The sequence below is a fragment of the Motacilla alba genome, chromosome 1 (genome assembly GCF_015832195.1).
Source record: "Motacilla alba alba isolate MOTALB_02 chromosome 1, Motacilla_alba_V1.0_pri, whole genome shotgun sequence".
NCBI classification, from domain to species: domain Eukaryota; kingdom Metazoa; phylum Chordata; class Aves; order Passeriformes; family Motacillidae; genus Motacilla; species Motacilla alba.
The window spans coordinates 56961356-56984760 of record NC_052016.1 but is presented as its reverse complement, the minus strand read 5'-3'; the positions used below and the strand labels follow the sequence as shown (position 1 = coordinate 56984760).

General features: G+C 39.9%; 1 protein-coding gene across 3 annotated transcripts in view; it reads right to left on the bottom strand.

Moving 5' to 3' along the window:
* The window catches only part of FRY (FRY microtubule binding protein), a 223706-nt gene extending 206201 nt beyond the window's left edge, over nt 1–17505 (bottom strand). For 2 of the 3 annotated variants that reach the window (XM_038127474.1, XM_038127494.1), the window contains exon 1: nt 17376–17505. The gene's annotated coding sequence lies outside the window, so the exon portion shown is untranslated. Of the gene's footprint in view, nt 1–17198; nt 17285–17375 lie in introns of those variants that run through there. The other variant, XM_038127483.1, reaches the window with a different exon arrangement.
* Nucleotides 17506–23405: the final 5900 nt, after the last annotated feature.

The following is a 23405-nucleotide window of genomic DNA, read 5'->3' as shown; positions in this document are numbered from 1 at the left end:
TATTCTACTTATTACACCATGAACATAGACATGTCTCTCTTATTACATCATGAACCCTACACAGCTTCCAAGATATCAATAAATTTTCATTTGTTCCAATATTGAGATGATAGCTGTCTAAGAACCAGCCAATTCTTCTCTTAATGCTAAATATAATTATGTCGCTTTGAAATAACCACTAGCAAAATTCAGAATGGATTTTAATGTCTGGATGCAATACCTCTTTGTGGTCTTTTCACAAACTGGGAAATGTCTGACCTTCCAAACCGCATAAATTTTAAAGTCACTCTTCAGTTTCAGAACTATTTCACTTGTTTTCATCAAGTACTTTAATTTAAATATGTCATATCTGGCAGTCTTCTTGGGACAATCTCAATGATACAATTTCAATGGTTTCTTTCTGTTTCTTTATGTTTTCCAACATTATTAAATATATATATACACACACATAAAAATGCAACTTTTTCTAGCTCATTTGGGCCCAACTATTTTGCCCCTTTCAGTGATTTTCTTCTAATTTCTCTCTTCTTTTTGTCTAATTAGCTTTTTCTTCACCCATTTCCCCTGTGTTTCTCCAACACTCTTGATACTGTTAATTCTCACCCTCTTTTAGCTGTTCCATCACACAATCATGCTTCCTTTCCCCTCCAGACTGTTAAAATTGTTTATGTAGCTCATTAATCCAGAAGAGACACCCTTAATGCTTTAGTGCTGCAAGGTTTCTCCCCTCACCTTGGAAAGCAGAACAGCCAACATTTCTTGTTTCCCAGCTCTTGCTTTTTCACAAAGGTGTTTAACTTGTGATACTTCTGCTGGGGTCTCTGGGGAGTACTGATTAAAATTATGCTTTTGAGCATCTCATTATCATCCTGGCACCAATTTCTAAGGCTTTTATAATGTATAAAAATCTTAATGTGTCTCCAATATGCAAAAAATCTAACTAGAGTATTAACAGCACAGAAACTGTGATATACACAGAGTTCATGTCCCTTCCCATTAAGTCCTTAATATTGCTCTTGGTTAAAATGATTAACTGTGTGATATTTCCCTTACACATTCCTTACCTTCACCACAGTTAAAAGGAAGTTGCTTCACAACCACAAGACTGTCTGGCAAAGAGGACTGTTTGCTGGCTGATGCTGGATAATGTCAAGACTGCTCCACTCTTCTTATTTGGGAAGTGTGGGACTTCACCTTCAAGTGGTGGCAGCCACCCTTTGGAATAGTTTCAAAACTATTGAAACTAGGTTTCAGCTGAGATGGAGCTAATTATCTTCTTAGTAGCTGGTACAGTGTATTTTGAATTCATTATGAGAATGATGTTGACAATGCTGTGATGTTTTGGTCCTTGATAAGTAGTGCTCACCCTAAGTCAAGGACTTTTCAGTTTCCCATACTTTGCCAGTAAGGAGGTGCACAAAAAGCTGGGACAGAGCACGACTGTGACAGCTGACTCAAACTGGCTGAAGAGATATTCCATACCATAGAACATCATGACAAGTATATAAACTGGGGGAGTTGGCTGTGGGGGGAAGACTCAAAATACCACTGAAAAATGCATGTAGTTTTTAAAATATTTTTTCCTGTGCATTAGTGACAAGGTCACCACACCTCTATATTTTGAGCCAGCCAGTGATGCACACATTCCCAACACAGTTAATCATAATGCTCCATATGTGAATATAAACCACTACATTGCACACCTTTCAGAGAGCAGAAGCTGCTCCACCAGCAACAGAGGGCCCTAGGGTTACACTTACAGTTCAGCTGAGCTTATACACACTGTAAACTTCACCTGCTTCAGCTTTCTTACTCCTGCACAAACACTAAGTCTCTAATTCCAGTGTTCTCCTCAGAGCTGGCCAAAGAACTGGAAGATCCTGACCACACACAAGGCAAAACTTGGGCCCTTGACTCAATCTCCTCATTCATACATTGGAGAGCACGTGCACCAAATGACATTAGGAGCCATTTCTTACCATGCAATTTGCACTATTTACAACCACGGATTATAACCCCAGTAAAGAAGCACAGTACTCGCAGATCACAACACAATTTGACTACAAGACTTTGAAGAGATGGTCTCCCAGACAGCCAAGCTCGCTCAGGAAACAGGTCACACAAACCTAAGACAATAAGGTTTCAGAACTTGAACTTCAAATTGTTTAACTGTTCTAACTTAGATCCAAAAGGAGAAATGTACAACTCTACCTACACAAATTATACTTCCTAGTTAAATTATAATGTAAAATTAAAATTTATGCAAATAAGCTGGATTTTTTAATAAAAGACTAACTATAGGAACTGATAATATTGAAGAATTTTTACTAGAAGTACTGAAAGCTATCAGCATCCTCAAATGAGACCTTTTTGTTAAGCTAAGGATGAAACTTTAGAGTTTATTTAAAAAATGTGGAAAATACTTCTTTAGAGAGGAAAATGTTTATTTCAAGAAACAGCAAATAAACTGAACTGCTATTTGAAAATCTTGCCTTGAACAAACTTGGCTATTTTAACATTGTTGTGTAAAAAATGCTATGTTTGTTATCTTTCACTCTGACGACCAACTAAGTCTCAATAATCTCTTTGTTTAAGTAGTAAAATTTCTATGATGAATATTAAACAAGACTATGGTGGAAAGTGTTATTTTCCTATTTAACACAGTTCTCCATCTGACCAGCAGTGGACTTTCCACAGGACTTTCTGAATCATATGTAGCCCAATGATTGAGACATAGAATGGGGATTTTTTAATTTAAATTGTAGAGCAATATTCCACAGCCAATATTCAAAAGTGTGAGGTTATATAAGGCAAGCTAGAGTGGATTTATTTTCACTCTTAAAAAAAAAATAAGATTAACAACACACCCACTACAATCTGCACTATACACACTAATTAAAACTTAATTGAGTTTTCAGATCTTTTATAAAATAAAAGGCCAGGCAGTTAATGGATGCAGTACATTCTGGTTATGACTGATAATCTTAGGTGGATATTAAATAAAAATATAACAGTTCAAACTTAATTAAAAATAGCAACACTATCTATTCAAAGATAGCTATGACCACACTCCAAATTTTAAGATGATTTTTATTTGAAAGATTACTTGTCATGATAACTGGACCCAGCCCAAATTGCTATTAAAGCCTAATGCACTCAGTGATGTTGAGTGGGATTGATCCTTCCAGCAGCAGGGAGGATACAGACAAATTTAAAAGAGTTACAGTACAGCAGTCCACATCTTAAAAGTTCATTAAATTGTGCTTCTTGCCTCCTTAAGAGCATCAAGTGCCATAAAATTTCTGACCTTAGAATTTTTCCTCAAGACAGTACAGAGGACACATGTCAGCAATTACTAAGATACTGTAGCTCTGGGATACTGTAACAGTTTTATGCCTCTTATATGGCATTAGGGTCTTGATTTATTTTCACACACACACACAAGCATCCAGTGCTGCTTGAGATGCTGCAGGTGTCAGCTGGGGAGGATGCAGATTTCACATGGGTGAAATTAGTTACCCTTTCATGGCCTTGCTTGGGACAAACAAAACAAGGAGACAGACCCTGAAATCTGTTCCACACCCCCCCAAATACTGAAGAAATTTGATTATGCTTCAGGAAACAACACTGATGGCTTTAAAGCATTTAAGCTGGTAAATAAACAGGCAGAGAGAGAGAAAAAGAAAAGGAATTCTAACAGATCTGTCTTAGCTCAATTAGCTCTATCTTGTGTAAAATTCAAGGAGGCTCACTACAGAACTGCGTTACTCAATATCATGCCCTAGTTGGTCACCAGAATGCCTATGATTAGCAACTTTAGCTTCTGAGTTTAATTGACATCCCTACATATAAAAGAATAAAAAGAAGTATTTACACAGAGATGTCAGAGCTTTTTCAGGTATGAAACGGAGATCATAATCCAGTCACATTAACTACAGAACATCCCTAAATCTACAGTTAACTTCCATGGATTTATGCACAGCTGGGGGAGATGAGGAATGACAAATGAACTGCAATGACTCTTGCCCTCTGACACTTACATAAGCTAAGCTGGTCAGTCTACTGAAAGCGGGCACACTGAAAGCATGAAGTCACTCAAGTTATGCTAGGACAGAAAGCATGGACTGAAACGGGTTGATCTAGTAGCATTTTTTTTTTTGTTAGTGCACTATCTACATACAACTTATTGTATTAGGAAAGTTTATGAAATACATCAAAGATAACGAGCTGTATATCAGATTGGGCAAAAAAAATCAATTAGTTCCAATGATTGGATTATTAGCACAACATATGCAGGCAGAACACACAGACTGTTCCCATATGACCATAATGGTTTTTCACTTTGTGGATCTCCTTCTAGTGGCATCATTAAGTCATAGCTGGTTTAGCAAAAATTTTAAGCCATCAGAATTTCTGCTAGCAAAGAAGTAACTGCGGTGCTGAGGAACACCTGATCATCCTCACACTTCAACACTTTATTAAAAAAATGCAATCAGAAAAAAAGAAAAAAAATTGCATTGTTGATCTACATGCAAAATGCCAGTAATGATGAAGCAAATATTATTGTATAGAGAGCAAATGTTGTATGGCAAAAGCTTCCAGCAAGAACTCTTGACAGGTGAACACAGATTCAGTCCAGCTGCTTGTAAGGGAGGTTTAGCAGGTAAAAAAGGATGTTCTTCCTGCAGCTACCACACTCTAGGAAGAGCATCCTTTGGTTCACTGTTCCTTTGTCCTCAGAGCAGCCCACCTGTGTTCAGTGACGTGCTTCTGCTTTGATCATGGGCAGAGCTAGAGACTGGGAACCCATCAGCAGCGCTGACAGCTTTGATGGTAATGCCAGTCACTTCCACCTACTGTTGTTGGTAGTGGACCTTTGATTTTTACGAGCAGCTCCCATTTCAACAGTAATTGTAGGAATAACTAAAGAGTGACCAAACAGCATCATTAACTTTTTTTTCAGTCCTGACAAATGCAAGAATGATTGACTTAAAATAAAACTGGATCCCTCACAAATACATCTTAGATATGAAGCATATCTAAGAATACTTCAAAAGGGCATATGCTGGAATTAAATAAAGAAATTAATACTTATTCTGCTAGTCTGCATGGCGAGAGCTTCAAACACAAGATCTGTGTCTGCTGCTGGAAAAAATACTTGTGTGTGCTGGGAGGAACGTGTTAAAAAGCCAAAGACTGGTTAGAAGGTCTGTAAAATGCTCAAATGACCTTGCAGCTGGAATAGCCCTTGATAAACCTGTGTGAATTGCAGGCCAGTGATTTTTTAGCATTGGACCAAAACTTAACAGCACCTGCCTCTCCATTTGTGTGCTTCTGCCTGGGTATTGCTGGGGGGATTCCCCCAGTTAATGAGGTAATAGAAATAAATTTATTCTTTGTGTTCTAGCTGCAAATTTGTGGTTGTTGCACTGCCTGCCAGTGTCAGCTCACAGAGGTGGTATCTTGCCCAGAGACACAGCAGGAAGAAACTCTAAGAGGTCATGGTGGTGATTCCTCAGAGACAGAGGTCTGCAATGAAGCTCTTATTTGTTCTAGCTGGGCTGTAGCTCCAGCTCTGGTATCTGCTTTGTACTACAGTGTGATGTTTGGTGCCTGGAAATATGAGGATCCCGCAGCCCAAAATGGGCACAGCTCTGCACTCCTCTCAATTTAGTCATTACTTCCCATGTTCATGTGACACAGGTTATTGAGATGTTCTTTTGCTAAATGAAGGCTTATATGAAAACATTGAAACATGCTTCAAAAACAGAGATGTGAGTTTGTCACTCCTCTCTGTCAACGGAATCCTGCAGTGTGGAAGCTCAAAGAAAGAACACTTTGCCCACCCCTGCCCTCAAAAATTTAACTCTAAGCTTCCTTAATCACAGAGCTCCCACTGAAAGGAACACAGGAGCTATCAAAATAGCTCATACAAGTGCTACATCTAATCCAGCACACTGTCTGTTCATTAGCTTGCGGCAGATGGTTTGACAGAAGGTGTAAGAAATTTGTCAGCGGACAGTTCTGGATTGGGAAAGTGTCTCTTTAGTTGCTCCAGCTAGTTTGCTTGTATTTTAAAGTGCAAGGATTTACAGAAGAAAGGACTTCAAGAATACTTAAATGCATATATTGCATTTAAACATATAATCTTTTGTTGTAGAAATCACAGAATCTTGTCACTGTTCAGATATTTTCGTCAGTTAATTACATAAACTGATGATGCAGCATCTAAAAAGAAGTTCTTGCATACTTGAAATTTTTTTAGTTTATTACACAGACTTTAGCCTTTCATCAAAGGGGACAGAGAGAACACACAAATCCCTTTCCTCATCAAGGATAATATTCTGCATATAGTTCCAAAGGGAAAAGTTTAAAAGTGCCAATATTCTCAATCTTGCTTTATATAGAAAGTTTTCCAAAGCCTATTTATCATTGCTGATGATCTCCAACTTCGACTCTCTTTCTTGACTGCAAATGGCTTCACATAAACAGAGATCGCCATGGCTTTGCTCATAACTGGCTGGGTCAGGAAAAAATAATTGCAGGGCCTGGCTCATCTATCAAGCCATCAACACAGAGGGATATTTAATCCGATGTCCCAATGATGTGTATTTTTTCATTTTATTTCCTTTGTCAACAAAGTAGAACCTAATATTCAGTCAACACTGAATTTCACAGAGCAAACAGTCATAAACTTATTCAGAATCTTCTGTAATTTCTGCTAAGCAAAGTAACCTGCCATCCTCAAGGATATCAATATTAACTTTTCACCCAGCACAGTATCACAGTACTCAATCAATAGGTAGCATCCTAACTATTGCCTTTTGCACTCTTTTTCAAACACAGTTTTTATTAAGAGAACAAAATTCTAGTTTACAGTTTGAACCTACTCTAACTGCTACTGTAACAATAACATAAAATGTACAGAAAGAACTACCTGCCACAGCAATGCTCAAATATGGCTTACGTGGCATATTAAGGTTTTAGCTATTCTTCCCCATCTCCCAAAAGGAAAAAGAAACAACAAAGCACCTATGTGATTTATGCAAATCTATGAAAACAACAGGCAACAACCTCGGCCATTTCCTCCTTTACCTGTCTCTTCAATAGCGGCAGAAATGAGAAGAAGAGTAGTAACATTACAGAATGCTTCAGACATCATTTGAACAGGGCTCCTTCTCAGGTGGATTCACTGGCCTGAGGACCATCAGACATTGATCAGTCACAAATTGTTCTAGAGTCCCAGAGGCAGCACTGTGGATCCGCCCAAGGGATGGGGAACACAATCGATTGTTTAAGGAATGGAGACTCATTTGTGAATAGTGGGACTGCAGATCCTGTTACTATCTACTTCAAAGCTAGGTATTAGCATGTGAATTACTAGACCAGAATTATTAACAGAAGAAAGACTCCACAGCAATACTTACAAGGCAGAAGAAAGAAAGTAGTAATAGGAAGGGATAGCATGGAAATCACTTTAAAGGCAATGAAAAGTGAATGTTGCTATAGCTGACTACTTTACACACTGTTTCTCTCTACTGACAACTTTGGCTGTATGAACTAAGAAAATTTTAGTCCTTTCTGTTTTTTATAATAAATGTATTAAAAATCCCACTCTCACTCTTTAAATATGCTTGTAAATTTAAATTGCAAATTCATTAGAAAATTCAGTGGAAAGCTGGCAAAAGTTAATCATGTCATCATATTAAATACCTGTATTTACAAAGAACTTTGTGCACTGTGCAATCTGTCAGAGATAAGAATATGTTCTTGACTGTTCCTTTTGGCCTCTTATTTGTGTAAATTGCATTAGCATTTGCAGCTGAAACCCAGTGCAGAATTCAGATGAAAACTTGCTTCCCCATTCCCCCTAAAACAGAGAGAAAGTAAGAAGAAAAGAACACCCCAGACCACAGCTTTTGGGCTCTGAAGTTGTATTTAATTAAAATACAAAAATAGGAGCCTTAAGCAATGCAACTGGGCACAACAAGAATTCAAGCTGGCTTGTTGCCAGTTGACACTATTAAAAAAAGCTCAGAACCAAATCTAACCCATAGATATGCCCCTGTGGGAAATATGTCTTCCTCTGGATCTTATTTCCTCTCAATAATCTGCAGCCACTTCCTATGGGGAAGAATATCTACATAGTTTCCCCCAAGGACTCATAAATAATTTAAAACAGCTTGTTCTAAATAACATCACTAAGAATTTGGTACTTCCATAAGCCTATATACAGTTTTAGCGCCCTAGAAGTCTTTCACCAGAGAACAAAAGGCAGTACAAGAAGCCTGAGCACGAAACCAACTCTTTATACTGTTCAACACTCAGCTTGTCCTTGGAGCTGGATTCATTGCCGTGTACAACAAACTGCTCCAGGCTGAGCTCAGCTGAGCAACGAGTCCAGGTCCAGACCCACAGACACAGCGGTACAGACACAGCTGCCGAGGTCTGACTTCTGCTGGGGGCAGACCCATTCTTCTCCATCTCCCAAACTCCAGCAGCACTGCATCTTCTGATTTGCTCCCTCCTTCCTCCTCCTCGTTACACCTCAGAAGCTGCTCCAGTTGGATCATAGCTTCCTTGATGGTAACTGACCTCTCCCCCTTTCAGAAACATCCAGTCTGACCCAAGACAACACTCAGGGCTGAATATACAGGCAGCTGTTCTCTCATCCTTTTATGATAGCACGACAGCAGTGTTCTCCAACAAGACACACTATGTGTACAAAGCATGAAAACAAACTGTGTATTTTTACCTTCCAAGATGACATTAGTAAGCATTTTAGGAACTGCAAGAGCAAAATAAAATACTTATTTTTGTTCTGAAGCACACCTGCCTAATGAGACTACTGTAAATGGCCACATTTGTTTTACTTGCCATGCTTAGACTGGGGAAAAAATACCACTGCAGCATTATTAAGCCTATATAGTGACAGAAAGGCCTCGTTGTGTAAGCCTTCTAGTATTGCTCTTAAACAGGGAATACAGAATTCTCATGTGGTTCTGACACTGCTTATCCAGACTTGCAAAGTATTTTACTATATCGTTTTATGAGACAAACTTTGAGAAGTGAAGATTCAGACCTAGATGATTTACAGCTAGCAAATTAGTCACAGCTAACTAATCATCACAGCTAAATCGTGCAATGAAATCTAAGAAGCTGCTCAAAAAGTCAGCTTGACATGAGCCTAAGAACATTGCAGATCCTTTTGAAGAATGTATTCAAATTAGTATATTCAGAGGTATACACTCTACTTTTACTGGGACACCAATGATTTTCAAAAGACTTTACTGGCCCTCATTTTTTTTTTCCATAAATAATTTCCACTAATTTCTTCTCCTTGATTCTTTATTATTCTCTACATTCATTCCATCTCTATCCAATCTCAACCCTCCAATGCCTTCCTATCAATCTATCAAGGTTCCTTAAATTAAAAATGACATTTATTTTTTGCAATCTTTGCTTTTATTTTATCTCCCTCTTTGGGATTTTACTTCTCACCTCCTGTTTTTACAGTAAGACAACTCCTGAGAATGTACAGCATGTCAATACCAATAGCACACTTCCGAGTCCTGCAAGGTTTAACTGTGATTGATCATTATTGACTGAAAACAGTTTTCTATTCTTCTTTCTGCAGTTAAAGAAGCAAGATATTGATTTTAATTTGTTATGGGACAACTTCCTATTTGCATGGTATGGATTAATTCCAAGATGACTTTAATATGACTTCCAGAACAAGACTGCTAAATGACATTGCAACAGACCAGAACTAAAATAACACAACATAAAAAAACCCCTGAGATAAACATTGTGTTGGAATTTGTTACTACACAAGAATTTCTAGCAGAAGCCTTGTATTTACAGTATATGTTAAAGCTACTCTTTCTTACAGGTGACCCAATCCTACATGTGTCTCTGCACTCCTTGTACAAACTCTTACAGACATTCAGGATATTAATTTGAAGGGTATCAAGGACATTAAGTAAAATAAACACTCATCAAAATGTCTTGCCTGAATGAATTGTAGCTATTACTGCTAACAAAACATCCATGAAATCTTAGAATTTACAGGGGGAAAAATGTGGGTCTGACAGTTATTAAAAATAAGTCAGTATTTTAGAAATGTCCTATTGACACTAAGCATTGTAAGAAGTATTATCTGGTTTCAGCACACATTTTAAACTTTTCATACACAAATAATTTTCTTTTTGCAGACATATCTGTTTAAGGAGAGCATCAGAATCCCAAGTGCTGCAGAATAATTAAAATACAGATTTCAGGTCTGCTTTGCTAAAGCTAAGAAGCTTATGTGATCACGAGGTCTGCGAACATCTCTCTTGCCCTCCCAATAGTTTTGAACCACTTGACAGACAGTACTGATTTTTGACAGGATAGCAACGTCTAAGGTAGTTAGATTGCTACATGCTTTACAAAAACAGATGGCCAAATGAAGAGCCATCTTCTGACAAACAGCTCCAATAGATTCCCTGAAAGAGATGAAGGCTGGCATATGGATTCACACCATATTACACATTAGCGGAGTCCACATGGAGAGAAACCTTACCATGCCTTCAACATAATAAAAACACTGATCATAACCATCAGAGGAACCATAAAATACAAATTCATAAGAAAATGAGCTTTACTAACTTCAGTCTTCACAGGAGGGCTTACTTGCTCTTAATGGTGATCACATTTAATTGGGAGACAGAAGAAATACTCAAATATAATATGAAAGATGTGACTCACGTTATTTTAATTTTCAGTCTTCTAATAAAGGTTGTCTAATGAAACTATTAATAGCCAAAACAATCTCTCTCTCAGAACATCTACTGATACAAATATCCCTAACAAGCAATGCATACAACTTTTTAATGTATATAAGATAAAGAATTTTCAGATACTGAAAATGTTCATTCAGTAATAACCAAGTTGACAGTACATCTAGATTAACCAGATCCATTAAATGATTTCTGAACAAATGCTAAGCATATCTCTTTCCTTCTAACTCATTTCAAATCTCATCATGCTGTTGGGAAAAAGGAAAAAAAAAGTGTGACTGATGAATTCAGTGAAGTCTGTTAAAATTGCCTTTTAAACAGCAATGTATGGAATCACTGACCTAGGAATAGCCTAGGCGGCCATGGTACAATTACAAACAATTACGTCACTTGTTGTCTGTCATTTCACCCTCAATGCCAACATTAACTACAGCATCATTTGGGGTATTTCATCACACATAAAGAGGTTAAAGTCATGCTCTTGCCCAGCAACAGTAAACTTGTCAGTCTCGACAAGTAAGCCTGTTTCTACCATAGGGGAAATTTAGGTTGCTTTCTGAAAGCACCAGTTTGTATATTCCTTATGCCAAGTACACAGGTATGCAGTACTTTTTCTGAAGAAAAGTATAATCTACTCAAAATATTTGTGCTTTTGCATGGAATCAAATTTTTAGTAAGGACATCCGAAACAAAGCATTAAGGATGTTTTCATCAAGTTAAAAAAACCAAACCCAAATGTCACTGCATTGTTTTTATACAGCTTGTCAGGTACACATAAAATGATCACAGTCAAAGTCCTGCAGTGAATTAATAGAGGTTTTCTGTTTCCAAATAAAACCTACCACAAGGTGAGACAAAGACTCTTTTTTCAGGGTTCTGTTGTCCAAAGAGCCCATCCTTGAAAACTAATTTCTATCTTAATAAGAATACACCTATTATTTAACTTAGAAGACAGCAATATCCTACAGCACTGCTGAATTTCTTCCACTCCCTTACAAGTGGAGTGGCCCAAGAAGTTCCAATCTTACTCCAGAGAGGTGCTCCAGTTTGGAATCCCATGCCAAATTTGTATGTGCTGTCATGCGCTGGTATAAAGGTCTTGCAATTGGTGCTCCAAGACAAACCACGTATTATGGTGCAAAGAATAAAATAAATCCACATCCTAACAATCACTCGTTTATGATGAAGACTGACACTTGTATTTAAACTCCTTTCAAAGCACTCTAATTAAGTGAAGCATGAAGCATGGGCTCATATTTAATAGACTTTAGTAATACTATTTGTAATAGCACGTCTTGTTCCAGCTCATTTAAAAATATGTTAAGAGGTTTATAGGAATCTTTTTTTCTGAAGTACAAATTTCCAAGAAGTAAGTCTTAAGTATGACAGTAAACACCTACTACATTTTTAACCCTCCTTTTAGACATTTGCCTAAAGCATTTAAGATCATTTCTTGGTTGACATGAATAATACAACAAAAAGTCAATGAAAGCCATGATTTTTATCAGTGCTATTTTGGAAAATGAATTTCAATTACTAGGGACAGAAATCCATGCTTTAAATTTAGTTCTCACCTCCTGTGCCTGTAGTCACCAGAAATTCTCCCATCGTTTCCCCAGCCTGACACTGCCATCTATAGCAGTCTCGTGCTTGCAGCAGTGATGCCAGCAATGATGAGAACAGAATGTGTGATTGTGTTGCAAACACAAAGCATTTTGTGAAAAAATGGGTTTGGATCGTACATGAGTACAAATATTGGTGACCAATAACTTAAACAGGTGGAGTTTTCATGGGATTAACACAGCAGCCTACTGACTTCTAGTCTAGCAAAGGTAACTCTTAAGCAGGAGCAACAGCACTCCTTTCAGGGCCAGTTGGGTGCATCTATGCAAATAACGGATTTCTTCATGGAAAAGAGAAATGTAAAACCACCCATCATACACAGAAGCTGAGGGAACACTGATTAGGAACAGCATTATCTGCAATTTCAATCAAAGTTCAAACACGTAAGTCCTCAAACATAGTACGGAGCCTGTCAGGAGCTTGTGGTACAAACAACAGAATTTCACCATTTCAAAATCCTCCATGGAGCTTCATGTGAAATCTGTAAAGTTCAAAAAAGTCATAAAAAATTCCTAATCAGTAACAAAATGAGATTTATACTTAGACTCACAGGCATTCACTGAGTAATACTGACTGGTGCCATTCCACTACACAATAGCAAGTTCATAAACATGTATTCATACAGCACATAACCTATTCTTACCAGAAGCCAAAACCACCAAGAATCTTACAGTACTCAGAAGCAATTGCTTTGAATAAATGAGAGATGATAAGCATCCCTCATTCAAGACTATATGATACTGGAATGAAGCAATATTCAGGAACAGACTGTACTGTAACAATGCTTTTTTATCCTGAGTTTTAAGTCAAGCCCAGAGCTCAGGAGACTCAAGTTAGTATGTATCAGTGTAATTTCAGGCTTTTTTTGTAGCTGCTGTTTATATTTAAAATACCTGAAAACTCACTAGGACAGCTGCTGGAACACAAACATCCCAAGTTTTCCAAGTCCGAAATAAAAGATATAATTAGCAAGTACAGGCATGGTCTCCACATCAATTCCACAAGAGAAGGTGAAAGATACACACCCCAGACCTTTCTACAAACTGGTAATAATGGGATTCTCTGAGAAACAGCTTCTGTTTCAGACCTTGCTCTAACACAAACAGAAAAGCAATCTGCAACTGGACAGGTTTCAAATCCAGATGAGTGTTGTCACCATTACAGTTCAAACTATAAACTTTGTGGGCAGAACCACCTCTTTTTTCCAAATGTCACATTATCCCAAATCACTCAATCTGGTGGAAACATTAATTTGGCCTGAGTCTAGAAAGAGACTGGCAAAAGCAAGCAAATAAAACACCAGCATAAAGTACTTGCCCCCCAAATTAGCCACAGATCTAGACTGGTTACTTATATCAGCAACAAGTATGTCCAAAATTATCATAATTATGCATAATATCATCTGAAGAGGCTATTAAACATTATTCAGATATTAAGCCAATTCCAAACTACAAAGCATCATATTCACCTTGTGCAGGGGATGCAAATTACCTCCCATTTGTTCTCACAATTCCCTCTGAAGCATGTTTTATTAGACATTGTCACAGACCCCAGGTTTAATTTAGCACAGCCGTTGCAACATTCAGTCCTCCAGGCCATAGAACTGAAAGTGTATGAGCTGCATTATGAAATTCTGTCCTATAACAATAAAGTTAAAGCCACTGACAGCCCTTCTGTACGCACTGTAATAAGCAAACCATTTGTGAGTCTAACAAGAGCATTCCCAGTTTTCTGTTGTTGACCAAATTCAAAATGAAATTTATTCTATGAATCACTGCTATCCTGATGATCACCTCTTCCAAGACTTTGATCTTAACAGTCCAAGATAATCTGTTTTTCCAACTATGCAAATCACCTTGAAATACTGTCAAATAAAATACAGCTTTTATACCCCTGAAAAGGTTTGATTTTGTGGAAATGTAATGTGTCATTTATTTATTTATTTTACCATAATTACATGCTAACAGGAGATTAATACAGACTGCAAAAAGCATAAACAGACTATGCAGTCCACGTTTGAAATAGAAAATAGCATTTTAAAACACCTAAAAGAAATTTTAAATGGTAAAATTTGAAATCTTAAATACATAATCTAGAGTTTAGTAAGTTTGCAGAAGAGATTTATAAATATCAAGAGCATCTAAGTCTCACACAGTCATTACATCACTAAATAAAATAATATAAAAAAACACCACAAAAAAACCTGACCCATAGATTTGATTTCTTCCTGAGTGGAAGCTCACTACAATTAATACAAGTCAATGAATGGACCTGTCAGGTGTTCCCATCATCATAAGAAGGCAGATGCTATCTGGAAACATAAGTTGAATTATTTATCAAATGATTCTAAATATCATCAAATTCAGTGCAGCCAGTCATTCAAACGGTTTCTAATAAATTATTTGATACGGCTCTAATGGAAAGCATGAGTTACTCAGAAGCATTTGCTATTAACAGCACCATACCAATGTTTTGAAATTCTACCCAGACACGTCCAGAAGTGACATGCTATAAATCACAATCACATTACAAATATATTCCCCTGCTTTTGAGGTATTATCAGCAACATCCAAGAATTTACGCAAATTAAGAAACAAGTAATTTTGACAGCCTTATGCCATGGTGAAGAACATGCAGATTTTTCAGATTTTTATTCTGCACAGCACAGATTTTTTTTTTATTATTTTCCTGCTGGACAAAAAAAAAAAAAAAAAAAAAAGTGCCCGCATCAACAGCATCATAAATATCAACCAACTCCAGAGCATTAAACAACGCCTATATAGTACAAAGGCAGCTTCTCAGTAATAACAGGTTGTACTGTATTGGCACATCCCTTCCCAAGGAAAATCTATTTCAAGACTAATGCCAAAAAGCTTTCCTTCTATTAAAATGAGTAGACTCTCTGTCATTCCAAGAGACTATATATGACACTTGATGGTGAAAGTACTCTAGGAAAAGTTGGGAGCAAGCAATCTCAATTTCAGGTTAAAGAACACAAGGCCAGTGGACAGAGATGGTAAATTATTTAAGACATTTATTTAAGGAAAGCACCAACAAATAGTCTTCAGCACGTGTTTATGCATTTCAAATTAATATGCCAATCTGCTATTAACCACATTCAAATCAATAAGAAATGTTAAGCAAATGTTCAGGATTAATACATTTCCGATGTATAAGAATAAAATCTAGCTGTTATACTTAAAATGATGTCATGAAACAATCAGTTCTTTGGTTCAAAACATTAGCATGGCTTCTTCTAGTGTCTAAAACTACAGATGTATATGAGTATATGATCATCCATGGATGGATGTGAGGTGCACAGTGACAGAATAAGAAAAAAACACAAATGAATTGCAACACAGGAAACTGCCAATAGATTAAGAAAATCACCACAAAGATGGTCAAACAGTAGGACCACCATAATCACAGAGACAGCATAACCTCCATTCCTGGAAATACTCAAAACTCACATGGACAAAGTCTGAGAAACATTACTCAACCAATTGGACTTACTTTGAGTACGGAGACACAGAACTAGGTGACATCCAGGGGTCCTTTGCAATTTAAAACACTCTACAAATGAATGCTTTTTCCCCCCAAAGTTCCTTTCGCTATTGGAGGTGTACTTTTTCATTTTCATATATGCTTCATTTTACACAAGTCTTCCAATTATTTGTAGTGGCTTCAAAACAAAAAATCAGAAACATTCTGCGAGCAGTCATGACGAGGTCATTGATAGAAATGATGTAATATTACACATTTGGTGAAAAGACCCATTTATTTTATGGTAGTTCCATCACCAGAGTCTGCTGAGATACAGTAGCTAAAACAAAAGCAAAAGATTCATTTACAAAGTAATAAACAGCTCTGATCCTTGCAGGCTGTTATCACTCCATCAGCCTGCATCGCCCACAAGCTGCAGGCGTTTGGAGACGAGTGACAGGACAGAAAACGAAGGAAACGACAGAACAAAAAAAGCTCGAGTGACCCTACAGGAAGTATTGCACGAATCAGGTGCGCACGTACATCAGTCCTCGCGTCTCACACCGAAGACACACTGCTGAGGACAACGCCATGAGTACCTTTGTTCACATGCTTCAGGGGTGACCTTAATGAAGACGCACTAAAAGCATCCTGGGTGCACCTGTGGATATTAACCGGCCCACAGTCGCCTATACCACTGAAACTTTTTTTTTCCTCTCTCTAAAGAAGAAAAGGCTTAAGAAAAAAAAAAAAAATCCTACCACGAGGCCTCCAAAACCAGTTTATTTCCCACTCCTTAAATAAGAACCATGCTATTTTTAAGACGCATTGTGATGGGAAGCACATCTAAAAATAAGTTCGCTGGCGCTCAGCGGGCCAGTGTCGCTCCCCACGCCCGTCCCCGGCAGGGCAGCCTGCCCGGCCCGCGGTCCCCGGGGCCGCCTCGGGCAGGGAGGGGGCCGGAGCTGCAGGTGGGGAGGCGGCTTTGTCTGCGATCGGGCGCTAAGCGACGGCGGAGTCAAGGCGGGCATCCGCCGGCTGGCGACCGGGCTCCGAGGAGCCGGCGGAGAGGCGCGGGCGGCGGAGGGGAAGGGGGAGCCCCCACCTCACCGGCATCCCCGAAACTTTCCTCCGGGCCGCCGCGAGCCCCCGGAGCGGAGCCGGGGACCGCCCGGTGTCCCCGCCTCTCCCCCCATCCGCCGGGCGCGGCCGAGCGCCGCCTCCCCGCTCCGGCCGCCCGCCATCCGCCGGGACGCGCCCGCTGCGCTGCGCCGCCCGCTGCCCTCCCCGCGCCGCCGCCCGCTCACTCACCCGCGCCCGGCGAGCGCAGCCACCAGCGCCTCCTGCCCTCGCTCCCTCCCTCCTGTCAACTTGAGCCCGGCCTCCCTCCGCCCCAGCTGCCCCCGACCGGCCCCTCCTTCGCCACCGGGAGCCGCCGCCACCGCCTGGGCCCTCCCCCAGCGGAGCCGGGCACCGCCCCGCCCTCACCTGGTCCTGCCGCCGCCGCCGCCGCGGGGGAGCGGGGGAAGATGGGGACAGCGGAGGCGGCTCCGGGCAGTCCCAGCCAGCGGCGAGATCGCGCCGCCCCGCCCGGAGCTCCCTGGGCTCCTCCCCGCTGGGACGCCCCGAGAGGCGAGGGGGGCGGTGGGCCGGGCTGTGCCGTGCCGTGCCGGGCTGTGCCGTGCCGGGAGCGGGCGGGCATGGCAGGGGCGGCCGCCTGCTACCCCTCGGGGAGGCACGGAGCGACCTGGGCTCGCGGCAGGAAAGCTAGGCAGCTTTCCGGGGAGAGCCGGCGGCCGGGATCACGCCGCGCTGTTGAGTGGAGGTGGCAGGAGCCCAGCGGTGGGGCTGTGGAGCCCGGCTGGCAGCGCCGGGAGCGGCTGCAGGCCGGGCGGGTTCCCTGTGTGTCACACGATCCCAGCGCCGCTCTCCGCAGCCCGTGTGCTGGCTCGGATAACCCCGCTAGTGAGGAGAGATGCTCGGTGTGTGAAATAGAAAAGAGGGTATAAAATGGGGACTTCCAGGGAAACTGTAGTGCTGGTAGCACCTGACAGCAAAGAGGTCCTATTTTGAAGTCCTGGATGGGGTGTGGGTCTAAAATAAGGCGGAAAGGGTTACGTGAAGTCCAAAAAGAAACCAACCAGAGGAGCTGCAGTGAGCGCTCCGCGCTCTGATCGGGAGGAGCAGGAACGCGGTGCCGCTGCTGAGAGGCATCCTGAGGAGAACAGCGCTCCATTATCTGCTCGCCGAGGGGCTGGGGAAGGATGGGGTTTTAAGTCTGCGGTCTCGGGTAACTTAAAAGGTAACAATATTTGTGAAAGGAGTCAGCCAGGAAAGACTTAAACCCATTCATGTCTCTTTAGATAATTTATAATAATACCCTGGAATTGCGGTGGGAACAAAGACAGGTATGAGAAGGTTGTTATAAAGGTGAATGTGTTTGCTTGGGAAATCAAGAGTTTGTCACCTGTTAATACTAAGATATATAAAGTTCTACTCAGCTTTAGGCAGATGGGCTTGTAAAAGCAGGTTGGTGTCTTTTTCCTACAAGGAACACACTATTGCTTAAGCCGCATAGCTGATGAGGCCTGGTTGCCTAGGGAGGGATATTCATTCTCCCTGTTTATTTCCTCTGAGCCCTCTGGATGTCTCCCTCTTGGCAAAGTCACCTGTAGTTTTTTTCCTCCTGCCTGTATGCCCAGCTGACATCCATGTGCAGGGCCACCAGTCAAGACACGTGTCATTATTCTTTCCAAATGCATAAGACACTCAAGTAAAAATGTAAAATTAGTGGTGACATTAGTCAAGAGACTAATTGGGGTGTCTCTTCTACTCCCTGAATTCTCATGAAATTTCAGAAAATGTAGTGTCTTTGAGATTTGTATCCCAAATCTACACTTGACTTGTCAAACTGGCAAAGGCTTCAAAATCTGTGAGGGGCCTGCAGTGACTGAGAAAAGGATGGAAGAATGAAATAGTCATACAAGCCTCACATAGGGTTGATTCCAGGTGAAAACTGGACCACACATGACTCATGTTATTTTGTTGTCTATAGTAAAGCATATTTATATTACAGTTAGACACCTCTGTGGGAGCTAAATTACTGTGAATCTCAGTAATTACAAATGGTAATTTTTTTATCCTACAAAGATATATCTACCAGGGAGTTGCAGGCTGGTGAAAAATTAGGTATTGTCTCTTTATCATCCATACACCATCTGTGCTGTGCATTACTGCCAGGCAGCACAGAGCCATTAGGGGAGAGTGGGGTAATAGACCTCTGCCTGCCTTTTAGTGCTCTCGGCATTCTGCAGAGCAGCCTCTTAAATGTTCTGGGTTGATATCAGAGTGTTCAGAGTAAGGAGGCAACAGACAGTGTTTTCTACACCATCAGCTACCTCACTGCTTCAGCCTTCCCTAAAATCTCGTCTTTGGTGTTCTGTAGGAAAACTGCATATAAATACTTATACCTGAGAACCAGTATTCCTCTTACTGTGGGTTCACGTTTTCCATTCCTTTTTTCCCAATTAACCAGCTTTACTGTGTTCCCCATTGTATTCCTTAACTCTGCACATGATATCACTTGTTTGTCTTCGTCTGCAGGCATCTCATCTACCCCATCTCATCTGTGTCTGGGGGATTATATCATAAGAAAAATCAGAATCTTCATTTTGAATTTTGACTTTTATAACAATTCATTAGAAAAAGAAGGGCACTCTGAGGAGATACAGCAAAAACACTGTAATTACCTTGAGCACCTATAATGTCTTTTCAGGCTGTGCCATCTTATAGATTGAGACTAAGCTCTTGGAAAACATCTTGGAATTTTGTAGGGATTTAAAAATTCACGAGAAGCACAATTAATCTCTACAATCTCTACACACAACTTTCAAAAGCCACTGGGAAACAAGACTTTAAGGCTATACAGTAACCTAATTTAAAGGTTACATAGTATTCATCTCCTAGAGTGCAATAAATTAAACCTTGACTGATTCCCTAGAGTACACTAACCAATGCAACTGAGCCACTATGGGATTGATGGTGATGTGAATGCTGGGGCAAAATTTCTAACATTCAAGGGAAAAAGAGAATCAGAGTGATATTTGTGATTTAGAATGACTGGATGAGCCCCTTTGTCTTCAAGTCAGCTAGATTTTGTAATTACATTTAATTAGGATATCTCCTAAAGCCACGGGTTAGAGAAAATCTGATTTTCTCATGTTTGTAGAAAACAGTTTTGAGAACCAGTGACATCCTGGAGAAGGCAATTCTATCCCACCTGTCCTTTTGGGTGTAGAAGAAGGGAGCTATAATGCTGTATTTATCCATTACCCTTTGAAATACTTGACTTTATTAAAAAGCAGAACCCATTATATCCTACATCCCTGTGTCCTGTATTTGACAAATACTAGAAGCAGACAAAAATAGGAAATAGTCAGCTTGTGATGTGTTTGACAGTGAATGGAAAGGGCCAGCATTAATTTTGTGTCACTCGAGTACCCCCCACTCCCATGAAAACCAGGAAGGAAGATGATGGTGAAGATATTATGAGGGGTATCCTGGGAAAAAAATATTGGGTTGCTGAAGGTGGGAACCAGGGTATGAAGTGGAAAATTGAAGGACATTACAGAGGAGACAGGCTGATGTGGAGGAAATATTGAGCTAGAATTTGTGCAAGAAAGGTCACTGCACAGAAGAGGAAGGAAATGGAGTGTGTCTGAACTCTTTTGGTCTTGTTTTCTATGATTGGTCTAATAACAGTGGCAGTTCTTCATAATGGTAAATAACAGTACTTAAGTCCCTTGCAAGCAAATTAGAATACCTCTGTTCCTACAAGGATGATGAAAGCTGAATTTCCAGCCTGAAGTGATTACTCACAAGGTGTGCATTCATGCTGGCTTCAGGGCTGAGACCTGGTCTGTCATTTAATGAACTGGCCTGCACACTTGTTAAGATCATGTGATTTGTGTGGAAGCTCTCTAAAGCTCAGTATATTTCAGAGTAGGAAGCTGGATTTTTAAAAATTTGACCTGTGTATCATTTGGCCTTAAATATGCCTATTTTGATGTCTTAACAAGTATTTGGAAGCTACACATAACAGAAATTTTATAGCACAACTTTTAATGAGAAGGAATTTTCTCTCACTGACAGAGAATGATGCGAAAGAGCAATTTGGATTAATTTGGTTTCTTCATTTCTCAGTTTCCAAGGAAACAAGGAAACATGCTTGAAATGAATGTCTGGAAAAATCATTTGGGGTTGCAAATGGTAATTTATTGTTTGATTATATTAATAACAAATAGTTTTCCTAATTTGGGCATTTTGACACATCCGAGAGCAGAATATTGTCACACTGTATTTTTGGAAGAGAAGGCAACTCTCAGAGCAGCTAACACAGCTTTATTTACCCAACTTTTCCACTTCTCATTTCTTCAATTAATGGCTTATCAACAATGAAGGACAAGGGAAACTTTCAGAAAATTTCAAATTAACATATTCAAATGATTTGGTATGACGGCAAGACAGGGCATTATGCACCTTTCTGCTTGACTCTTGCCTGCTTTTTCAAAGTGTACCAAGAATGAGTGTTCTTCAGCTACTGCATTACATTTACTTGCGCTTTGGTAGCACTCAAAGATCAACTATTTGCTCAGTTGTGACAAGTTCTGTTATACATGTGATTTTTCAAATTCCTTTTCCTAAGATAACACATGCTACATTAGCAGAGGTAAAAGAGGAAGTTGTTAGTGCTAGGAGCTGACACTTCCTTTTTCTCCTGATATTGAAAACTATTTTTAAGTAAATTGTGAATATCCACAATTACATCATTTTGCACTAATCAGAGCTCATCCATTTCTTTTAATTTTGATCCAAGAAAATCCTGTTTCCATTCACTGAAGGCCAGGATCACGAGAATGCATAGAAATTACATTCTTAAATAGTCTCATTTGTTTCCAGTGTCTGCAATGGATTTTACCTTTTAAAAGTTTGTGTTTCTTAGCAGAGTCTTTTGTCCAAGAGTGTCTTATTTCAGCAGTGAGATTTCAGGCAGGACTCTGTCAGCTTCTGACCTGTGAGATGTGTGAACTGGCCTCTGCCAGTTTCTGTCGGTTGGGCTGAGGTGGATAGACTGAATGGGCCGTGATGGTGGAGCTACTTTGGCGTCTGTCAGAAGTGACAAGGGGAGTGAGTTAGATGACTGCAAAACACCAGTTGCAAAACATGCCACATGCAGATTCATCCTTGGGGAATAATGGAGGAAATGCATTTTGAAAACAGCTTTCATCTCTTTGTGGAGTGAGGCACCATCTTGATGTACTTATGTTCACCATCCTTCAAAAGCTTACACACTGTTCAAATGTCTTCCTCAAACTGTTTGCTGTGCACTTGAATCTAATTGTGCTGATTTTTCTGGCAGGAGAACCAAAAGGTAGAAATTGTTTGCCAAAGTCTGAATAAATAAGACTCTAATTGCTTGTCCCCTCTGAAGGACTCAAGCATTCAGTGCAGTTTTCAGTGGCTGCTCGCCTCTCTGTCATTTTTATCAGTGCAAAGAGGAGTGCAAAAAGATCATGATTTATAACACTTTGCACAAGTGACTTTTCTAATAGCATGATTTGATTTAGAGCAATTTTGAATAGGGTCACAGGTGATTGGGAAATAAACCTTAATGAAGCATTTATAGTTGCTTAACAGAAATTACAATAGTAGACCAAGCACAGAAATTATTTTCCCCATGCTAGAACATTTGACAAAGCACACAGAAGATGATGTTACTCACTAAATATGCACTACAGCAGCTTCATCTGCATGCTGCTTCCCTGATCTGCCCTGGTGAATGACATAGCTGTGCCTTGAATAAGACATACGGGAGTTGAACTTCAGTCTGCTTGGCTGGATTTGTGTGTAGCAACATCACCAAAGTAATGGCACACAAATCCAGTGTGTTTTCACTTGTTAAGATTCTGGAGACCCTAATATTAGAAGCAAGATTTCTCATGCTCACCTGGAGACTGTCAAGAGTGATAATAAGCCTACCATGTTTCAACACATGGGCTCTTTGAAATTCTAGAAAAAAATACTGTCTCTGACTGTTATTATATCTCAAGTCAAATGTTCTGCTATCTCAGTAGCATGAGGTCTGGATGGATATTATTGCATAATATCCAACAGCCAGTAAGAGGCCTTTCTCACTTATATTTCACAGCATGTAGTGCTTGTTTTTCATAGTTGTTACATCAGTGGAAACAAAGCTTCTCCAAAATGTGAGGTGAGATCTTCTTAATGAATTAAAAATCTTAATAGAAAATACAGGACTGAGGTGATGTGATGAAGCTACTTGAGAAAGAGAGATTGAAAAGTATGTATGTGTGTGCTGCTTAGGTAAAACTAGTTCCCTTTGCTGCCTGAAATCACATTTCCAGAAACTCTAGAAAGGAAATAGGATATAATTAGACCTTGTTTTCATGCCTGTGCTTAGAATTCAGGTGAGTTAGGCAACTGTCCCTCAGCTTCCTT